We start from the raw sequence: 10,788 nt of genomic DNA, 5'->3' as shown, positions 1-10,788 counted from the left end.
TCTTCAACAGCTTGTCTACCCAATCACAAAAATTGGGAACATCTTCTACAACTCTCATGGTTGCTGAAAAAGAAAGGCAAAATTAGAAAAATTAACAAAATCGAAGAAAAAAGTACGAGAAAGTTAGAAGACTCACGTGCAAAATTCCACTTCTCAAGGAAGAGAACGTTCTCATCACCCACTAAACCAACAGTGGGGGCAACAACAAACTTGGCATACCAGCCACAGTCATTGTCATCTTCAGGGCTCACTAGAACTCTTTTGCTCCTGGCTACTAGTGTAAAAACACCATTGCGAAAGAGTCTAGGGGAGTAAAGGTGAATCAGATGCGGGAAAGTAAAAGGCACACTGGCTGTGTTGATCAAATGTCTCAAACAGGCGAAAGCCCTCCATATTATTGGGCCAATTTGACCTAAGCAAATATCAAAGAAACGGCAGAACTCGAGAATAACAAGATCAATAGCAGGTTTGAATCCTAAAGTGAAAGGGTACGTATAGACAAATGAAAATCCGGCTAAGTAAGAGGTAATTCTTTGATTCGGATTGGGAATAATGATAGGAAAGTCATGATCCCAATGGCAGTCTCTACGAACTAAAGAAATCAAACCTTCAATAATTTGAGTGGGATAGATATCAGCATGGTCTAAAGAAGATACTTGATTTCTAAGAGATTCTCTGTCATTGAAAAAAGATAATTCCGCAGGAACTATTTCCTCTACTAAAGGTTTACGAAGAGGTTCAGAAGGTTCTTTACCCCTAGAAGAAGATCTTTGTGAAAAAGAACCCCTAGTTCTAGAAGAGGGGCCAGAACTAGGCGAAGGAAGAGAAGAACCATGCAAAGATGAAGATCCCAAATTACGAAGCCTACCTCATCTTCTGCTCCTACTGGAGACATCAGGGAAGTTATCAACTATGGGGACCCTTCTAAGGTTAGGGTTTGATGAAGACATGACAATGCGAGAAAGAAACAAATAAAGATTCAAGAACTAAATGTTTTGAAAACTTTATGTGATAAAGACAAAGAAGAAAATTATATTTATACTACGAAGCAACTGTCAAAGAAAAGGAGCACTGATGGAAAAGTCAAAATGAGAACTGATGCTTCGTGATTAGTGAAGTTGTGAAAAAGCCTTAAAAGGCATTGCAACGTCGCAGATTCAGTATAAGGGTGCCACGCATGAAGAGCATTATATGGAAGTAACAAATGAAGTATTGATTTTATTATAGCATTAATGGTGACAAAAATTTCCGTTTTAATGAATTCCACTTCCTAAATATTCAATTGATGAATAAATGGCAAGTGAGGGGACTATCTGTATTGGGAAAAAATGAGTTTATATATTTAAGTGATTAGAAGATGACGTGACATGACACGTAGACTGGTCAAAGAGTTATGATTGGCAAAGAGACACGAGTTGCAACAGATACGAGCAGAGGCATAAGAGGAAGCAAGCGCAGATACTCAAAAGATTCAACGACCGTACCTATTTAAGTCCAGGAATCAAAGGGAATGAATCTGACAGTTCACGGGAGTACAGATACAGTATTTAATGAGCCTTAAATACTAAAAACATTAGAGAATCTGTATTAAATATAATGATTATGTAATGTAGCATTTAATGTATTTAATTACCTATAATGGCCTTATTATGACAAAGGCAAAACACATATCTTCGAAGTAGCTATAAAAGGGAGATAATGGATCAATTGTAAACACACGAAATATTATCTGAATATACCGATTTACTTGCTTTTCTTCTGATTATCTTATTGCTAGCCAAATTACTTTCTTTCATATATACTTTTGATTATCAGTAACCCGAGTTCTTTTAAATTAAAGCTTTGACCGAAATCTCATTTTTTGGTTAAACAAAAGTATTTTTGTGGAAAAACAATTTGTGATTGACTGATTAATTTAAGAAATACTTTGTCTTCTATCCTTAACTGGTATGTTCTAATTTAATTACAAGTTCAAAACTCTATGTGTTCTCTTACTGCATTAGTTTACTTATTCTTGTCTATCACTTGGCTTTTTGATATGTAACTAGCATGCTTAAATCCTGGTTTCACTTAGCATATATGAGTACTACCTATTCAACTTATGATTAACATGTCTGATGACTTGTCTATTGCTTTCTCTAGCATGTCTCAATTTGACTCTACTCCATGTATGATTGTCTGTCTGTTTGTTTACCCAATTCCTCATAGTAATCTACTTTGCTACGTTACTTACTACTCCCTAAGTACTTCTGACCCTATGTTCAATTCTGCCTAGTATAACTATGTTCTTACTGTTTGTTCTATGGCTGTGTAATTGACTCCTAAATCCCATAAAGAACTCTGAAAAGGAAACTTTTGTGCTCTTGTTGTTACATTAATATGTTCTATGTGTCCCCAATTCTTATACTCCCTGAGTGAAATTTGTGTCTGAATGATGTTGTTTAAACTGTTTGTTGATTTCTCACAAGTCCATTGTTTCTTTCAAACTGTTTTATTACTAATCAATTCCTATTTTTATAAAACTTCTTTACTTAATTGAGCCATTTTCAACACTATTTTTTCATATCAAAACCATTTCAAAACTAGGTCAAGCACTCTCACATTACTCCTAGAGTATTAGGTTGTGCCCCTCTGGCATGTGTACCACCTTGAGATCCTTGAGATCTCTCTGAACTCTGGCATGTCAGAGCTGGCCCTTCCACACTGCACTTAAATCAGTTATTGTTGAGGAAAGGTCTAGGTATGAGCATTGCCCGGGATCCTTGAGGTTCTTAGGGAACTTTGACACACCTAGACACGATACTGTCTATGGAACTTTGGCATTTGAGGCTATTGGAGGCTTGGGAAGTCATTTGGGCCTGCTTCAGGCTCCCTATAGTTAACTTCTTCTTTTTCTTTACTTGTTTATGTAATTTATTCAGCTGGTCTATAATAATTATTTGTAAACAATATTAGGGTGATTAGTGAAAAGGGGTGGGTAGTTATATCTGTTGGGTAATTCGGGTAGATACCATGCCTATAGGATTGTGTTAATGCACTTGCTATGTTTTCACAATATTAGAAATCATGTCTATAGGATTTAAATGGCTTTAATAATAGAAATCATGTCTATAGGATTAAAATCAACTTTATAATTAGAAATCATGCCTATAGAATTTAAATAGCTTTATAATTAGATATCATGTCTATGAGGTGTAAAGTGATTAAGTTCAGTTTCTGTTACAACATGTATTTACATTTGTTTCCCTAGAAATCATGTTTATAAGTTCCAACATCTTCTCTTAACAATTAGATACCATGCCTATAGAAATTAAAATCAGAAATCCTGCCTATAGAGCTTAAAATTAATTTAGTTAAACAAATCAGTTTAATCCATGTTAGTTCCTTTTGAACTAGTTTAATCAACTGTCCGCTTCTTTAATGAGTTTTCAAACACTGCCTTAATTTACTACCGCTAGAAACATGTCTATAGGACCTCAAATATCCGTTTAAAACTGTTCACTATTTTAGTGCATCAATGTAGATATCATGCTCTTAGGACATTACTGTTCTGTGTTTAGGCAAGCCTATAGGACGATTTAAATTTTGTAACTCTGAAACTGTGCTTTGGTTATTTAAAATTGTCCAACTTCAACAGGTTTAAATCAATATGCAAGCTAAATAGGATCTTTTACACTTTTTCCTAAGTCAATACTGCATAATCCCTGCCCACCTAGATATCATGTTCTAGGATTTTCTCTTAAATACCTGGTTGTTGTTTGAAGACGTGCATTTACTTGTTCTATTTGTGGAAGTGACTATGAGCCTATAATCTGTTCTCTTTAAATACAGTCCTACTTGTTCTTGATTGACTCCTAGACTTTTATCCTTTAAAACCTTAGGAAGGTCTAGAACTGTCCAAAAGTAGAGGTCCTAAAATACCTCCAGGGCCACAAGGAAGGGACGGGTAGTGCACACATAGGACATTTTCAAGGTTTCTAGAATGCTTTAAGCTATGACCAAGGGGAAGGAATTGCGTAGAAAGGGATAATATGACTACGCGCTAATGTCACGTGTAGCCCCTCATTGAGGAGTGTTTACCGGGCATTATGTGGGGTGATCTTATAGGCTAACCAACCTAGGACCCCTCTTTCCCAACTCCCGATGTTTAAACCTTACTCTTTATATGCAACTTATTCAAATTCTTTGAGTCATACCATGTCCAACATGCTTTTATTTGCAATTATGTGTTTCAACTACTTATTTGTTAAAGGACTAATTCATAAGTATAAGTTCTGCCGAGACCCACTGTTGTGGATCGAGAGGGGTTCCTAACACCTTCCCCTCAAGGTTATTTCGAGCCCTTACCCTAAATATCTGGTAATGCAAACTAGTCTAAGAGTTAATCTCTCTACGTGCCCTAACACACCATAATCTGTTAGGTGGCGACTCTTCAAAATATCCAAATCCCAAAAGGAAATGAGTTATTACCCCCATAAACGTCAGAACCCGGACTTTCTCCACGGAGGAAAAAAGGGGGCGCGACACTCAGGATATTCTTTTGTTTTCAAAAACCTTTTTATATCATGATACCACGGTTAAACATCTAGCTCCATTTCAACTACGTTACAATAACCATGCCTTTCTCGAACTTGGATTTCCAGCGGGTCAATATGGACATTACACGGGTATGGTAGCATTGAGGCCAAAGTAGCTAGCGTATCAGCTAACTCATTGTGGAATCGAGGGATATACCTGAACTCGACGGACTTGAATTGTTTGCTAAGATCTTTCACATGTTGCTTGTATGGGATGAGTTTGATGTCTCGAGTTTCCCATTCACCTTGGGCTTGCCGAATAATTAAATCAGAATTCCTTATGATTAATAATTCCTCTACATCTAGATCAGCTGCCATATTCATTCCTATGATGCAGGCTTCATACTTGGCAGTGTTGTTTGTACAGAAGAAATGGAGTCGGGCTATGGCCGGATAGTGTTGACCTGTGGGTGAAATCGGAATTGCTCTAATCCCGACACCTTTTGCACTTACAACCCCATCGAAGAACATTTTCTAGACATTGGTGTCCTATGGAACTACTTCAACCGAATTTACCTCCTCGCCAGGAAAATAAGTGCTTAGGGGTTGGTATTCATCATCGACCGGGTTCTCAGCTAGATAATCTGTCAAGGCTTGGGCTTTCATCATCTTGCGAATGACATAGACAATGTCAAACTCGGTGAGCTAACCTTCCCGTGGGCATTGGCTTCTAGAATATGTACTTCAAAGTATCCATCCTAGTTATGAGATATGTTGTGTAAGCCAGCAGATAATGTCTGAGCTTCCGGGCGACTCACGTTAGGGCGCAACAAGTTCTTTCTAACAAAGTGTATTTGGTTTCATAACTGGTAAACTTCTTGCTCAGATAATATATGGCTTGCTCTTTCTTCCCAGTCACATCGTGTTGCCCCAGGACACAACCGAAAGAATTTTCCAAGATTGTCAGGTACGAGAACAAAGGTCTTCCCGACTCGGGTGGAACCAACAGTGGAGGATTTGAAAGATATTCTTTGATTTTATCAAAAGCTTCTTGACACTCATTTGTCCATCTGATTGGCGCGTCTTTCTTTAACAACTTAAATATGGGCTCACAAGTGGTAGTAAGCTTAGCAATGAATCTACTGATGTAATTCAATCTTCCTAGCAGACTCACGACCTCTTTCTTAGTTTTAGGAGGTGTCAAATCCTGAATAGACTTTATCTTTGTTGGATCTAATTCAATACCCCTCCGACTGACTATAAACCCAGAAGTTTCCCAAACGGAACTCCGAATGCACATTTAGCTGGGTTTAATTTCAAGTCATACCTGTGCAGACGCTCGAAGAACTTCCTCAAATCTCGCACATGGTCTTCTTGCGTTCTGGATTTAATGATCACATTATCCACATACACCTCAATCTCCTGGTGCATCATGTCATGGAAAACGGCAGTCATAGCTCTCATGTAGGTTGTCCCGGCATTTTTCAGACAAAATGGCATGACCCTGTAATAGTAAGTACCCCAAAGTGTGGTGAAAGCCGTCTTTTTTGCATCTTATTCATCCATCAGAACCCGGTGATACCCAGCATAACAATCTATGAAAGACTGTATCTCATATTTGGCACAATTATCAACTAGAATGTGGATGTTTCACAATGGAAAGTTGTCTTTAGGTATTGCTTTGTTCAAATTTCGATAATCAACACATACTTGGGTTTTCCATCTTTCTTCGGCACTAGAACTACATTGGACAATCACGTGGTGTATCGGACCACTCAGATCACACCTGCCTTCAGTTGTTTGGTGACTTCTTCTTTGATCTTATCACTGATGTCTGTTTTGAACTTTCTTTGTTTTTGTTGGACAGATGGATAACCAGGATAGGTGGGCAATTTATGTACCACCAAATCAACGCTCAGCCCTGGCATATCATCATAAGACCATGCAAAGACGTCTTTGAATTCAAACAAAAGTTGGATCAAGGCATCTCTGATTCTTTCATCAGCGTGAATGCTTATCATGGTTTCTCGGATCTCTTTTGAACTGCCCAAGTTAACTGCTTGGTTTCATTTAAGTTTGGCTTAGGATTATTCTCAACTTGTTCCAATTCTCGATTTATTTCCCTAAAAGCCTCATCTTCATCATATTCTGGTTCATGATTCATTATTTCAAGGTTAGAATCTGTGCATGAAATCCGCAAGCATGTCATGTTATTTAAGTCCGCATTATTAGAATTGAAAAGAAAAAGATAAGAAAAATAGCAAAATCAGAATAAAGAAAAAGAGACATTTATGGACGATGACATATTGATTCCATTCCAATTAATTGAAGATATGAGGGTTTACATCAAAATCAAAAGACTATAAAGTAAATACATTCGATGTATGCCCTAAAATATCTCGTAATGTAGAAGAGATGGCAAGACTGGACTACCGGGACTCCCATCTAACAGGGAATAGCATAGTCCGGTCCCATATACTGCACCTCAGCATTGCTCGTGCCTTCCCCTGGCTAGACAATGTGAGACTCATATAGCATTTGTTTCAAGCCTTCTTAAATATCATCAATTTCTTCGGCCGTGAAGGCCTCTTCTTTTTCTTCCACATATTTTGGTTTGACAAATGATTGGGCGAGATGTGTAATGGGCTGGGACAGGACCCACCCTTTTTCTTTGCGCTCATCAGCCCATTTTCTATCGAACTCTGTAGCTCGGAAAGCCACATCGAAAAAACTTCTCATTAGTGATTGAAGTAATAGGCTTAGTGATGCCTTGTAGAGATACCCCGAGCCCCTTTTCGGACTTGTACCCATGTCTAATCATTTGGGTGGCGACCATGACCGAAGCATTAGGCAAGCAAGGTTGAGGTAATGGGGCCCCTTCTTCACATTGGTCAGTGACCACAATTTCAAAAGCTTGGTATATAATATGCTCGCTGCCTTCGCTAGCTTCAAGACATGGGACTAAAGGTCCCGGTAGATGGACTGCTCGCCCTCTCCATGGAAAACAATTTCTTGATTATCATATTAAAATTTGACCATTTGGTGAAGAGTGGAAGGAACAGCTCCGGCAGCATGAATCCATGGTCTTCCTAAAAGGAAATTGTATGAGGTGTCCATGTCCAAAACCTGGAAAGTCACCTCAAAATCCATGGGCCAATAGTCCAATCAAATCAATTTTTTCTATTGTGTCTCTCTTGACCCTATCAAAAGCCCGTACACAGACGTTGTTAGCTCGAATTCTTTTCGTTCCAATCTCCATTCTCTAAAGTGTTGAGAGAGGGCAAATATCGAGCCCGGAACCACCATCTAACATCACTCTCATAATAGCCCTCACATTTGACAGTTAGGGTAGAGGGCTTTGTTGTGGGAGGCTCTCTCTGGGGCAAATCATCGCGGCTGAAGGAAATTTTATTAACCTCAAAGAATTGTTTGGCCATTGTCTCCAATTGTTCAACAGAATTATCAACTGGGACATATGCTTCATTTAGTGTTTTAAGTAGCACTTTCTGGTGTTCATTTTAACTCAGCAGCAGAGATAAGAGTGAGACCTGGGAAGGAGTCTTCCGAAGTTGGTTGACTATTGCATATTCCAAAGTTTTCATCTTTCTAAAGAACTCTTTTGCTTCCTCATTGTTTACAGGCTTCTTGGATGGCAACCGTTTAACCCTATTCAGTTTGGATTTCTTTAACTTTTCTAGGTTATGGTACTTCGCAGATTGATTCATTTCATTCACTTCACCCATAACTTCTTTCCCCATGTATGTAACCACGGTTCTATTGTAATTCCAGGGAACTGTGGTGGTATCTTTCATAGGACTCTATGGTGCGCAGCTGATAATGACGGGCTCAGTCAGCCTTGGTGAAATTATCGGCCCCGCACTACGTAGGTCCCCTTTGGCACATATAATCTTGGCACATTCAACGTAGCCTTCCTTTCCTTGAATTTCTTGGGAGTGTTTAGGATGAGTTGTTCTTTTCTCAAGGCCTTAGGAACATAAAGAACCACGTTCTTAGCCTGCCCTAGTCTTTGTTTCTACAGCTTGAGGAACCAGAGTGATTTTCTTCTCAGTTTTGGCATGTTTCGCCACCGCTTTGGGTCTTGCCTCTGAATCGGCGATGACAATGATGACTTTCAATGCTGGATCAAATTCCTTGTCGTCATAAATCATTCCAATGACCGGCCCATTGTTGTGAGCCGGTAATGGATTGGTCACATTAGGGACTTTCTCGTCCCTCAACACAACTCTTTTTTGTTCTATCAAGCTTTCAATCGCCCTTTTGAGGGTCCAACAATCTTTTGTATCGTGGTCGTCTACTACCCAATGGTAAGTACACTTGGTACCACCCCAGTATGATGGGGATTCGGAATTTTGCAACAGACCCAGTTGGGTCGACTTCTGAAGCAAACTGGAATAAGATTCACCAATAGAGGTGAAATTGTTTCTCCTGGGAGGCTCACAAGGGCGTGGATTGTGTTGATGTGTGCTTTGTGGTAGATGGGGGTTATACGGGGCTTGATAGGGATGGTTATTTTTAGGAAGTGGAGCTCGGGCTTGACTGTAATGATGTTGTGCTCGTGCGTAAGGTTGGGCGTTTATCATTGCATAGTGAGGCGATGCCACGGCATAAGCTGCATCTTGGTGTAGATAGTAGTGTTATGGGGTTCTTGACGCCATGTAAGAGTGATCAAATGATCGGCGGGGCCCTTTTGAACCTAAAGCTATTATGGCTCCTTCCTCCCCCTTTTTACGACTAGCCAAACCCCTTGAGCCGTTCTAGATGGCTTGGGAGGTAGCTTTCAAAGCAGCTTGACTCAATATCCAGCTAGTTTTCAGACCGTTCTCTACCATTTCCCCGATTTTGATTGCTTCCACAAATGGTTTGCCCATGGCGGACATCATATTCTGAAAATAATCAGCCTCTTGGGCCTGCAAGAAGACTATAACCATTTTTGTTTCGTCCATGGGCAAGTTTTCTCTGGTGTCCTGCTCGCGCCATTTGATAGCGTTCTCGCAAAAACTTTCCGCGGTCTTCTTCTTCAAGTTAGTAAGGGAGTTTCTGTCTGGAGCTACGTCGACATTGTACTAGAACTGTCTGACAAAATCTCGAGATAAATCATCACATATGTGCCAATGGGAGATTTCCTGATCCATATACCATTCTGAAGTGATTCCTGTCAGGCTTTCTCCGGAATAGGCCATCAACAATTCTTTTTCCCACCAGCCCCTCGTAGCTGATTGCAGTATCTTTTAAGATGAGCAATTGGATCTTCGTGCCCATCATACTTTTCAAACTTTGGCATTTTGAAGCCGATAGGTAGATGAACATTTGGGAACATGCACAACTCTAAATAGGAAACACTTTTTTGGCCACTCAGGCCTTGCATGTTTTTTAAGCTTTGTCCTAAGTTTCTCATTTTTCGAGCCATTTATTCCTTCTAGGGGTTCCCAACTACTCTTTCTTGTTCAATTGGGGACTCATATTATGGTTGTTGAGCGTATGAGTCTGGAGTAATATGAGTTATGTCCGGCTGAAATTGCAGGACTTGGAAGGTGAATGTTAAAGGCTCAAAGTATGGACGGGGCACGGTTGGTTGTTGATGCTGCCCAAACTCACACCACAATTAGGTAGTGAGGTGGTCGAAGCAATAATAAAACCCAACGCGAGTCGGGGTTGATTTCTTAGGGAGTTAGAAATGGGATTAGGTGTATACCTAGTGTAATTGTATAATGTGCCTCAATTTGCATTTCCACTTTCTTGTTTGATATTTCTATTTCTACTTTATACTATTGTTTGCAAATAATAAACTAGAAGACAATAATTTTTATTTTGGTTGTTTATCAAATGATAAAGGATCTAGGATCGTGACTTCCACCTAGGTGGATACCTAACGGATTGTAAACTATAGGGCAAGTTTGATTAATCGGGATCATAATATAACAATCACACGCAATTGGTCACTCTATACCTCTCGGTAGTTTGAGTGATTTTGCCTAATTTGGCTTTCTCAAGCCCAAATGGGTATTGCACAAATCAAGTGATAGATGCTCAAGTCGGGTCGTACTATCTCTAGATTTGACCCTTTAATTGGGGCTTTCAATTTCTTGAGTTCACCCCAATTCCTTGTTAGCCAAATTTTCTTAAACTTAGTCTCTCTTTCTCAAGTAAAGACTAGGTCAAATAAGCATGAATCAATGTTTGCAACCATTAATTCTAGAATTCAAGCATAAACAAGGCTAAATATCACTAACTCAATCACAAACAAGCCCTA

This window comes from Nicotiana sylvestris, chromosome 3 (genome assembly GCF_000393655.2).
Source record: "Nicotiana sylvestris chromosome 3, ASM39365v2, whole genome shotgun sequence".
Classification (NCBI taxonomy): domain Eukaryota; kingdom Viridiplantae; phylum Streptophyta; class Magnoliopsida; order Solanales; family Solanaceae; genus Nicotiana; species Nicotiana sylvestris.
This window is presented reverse-complemented; position numbering follows the sequence as displayed.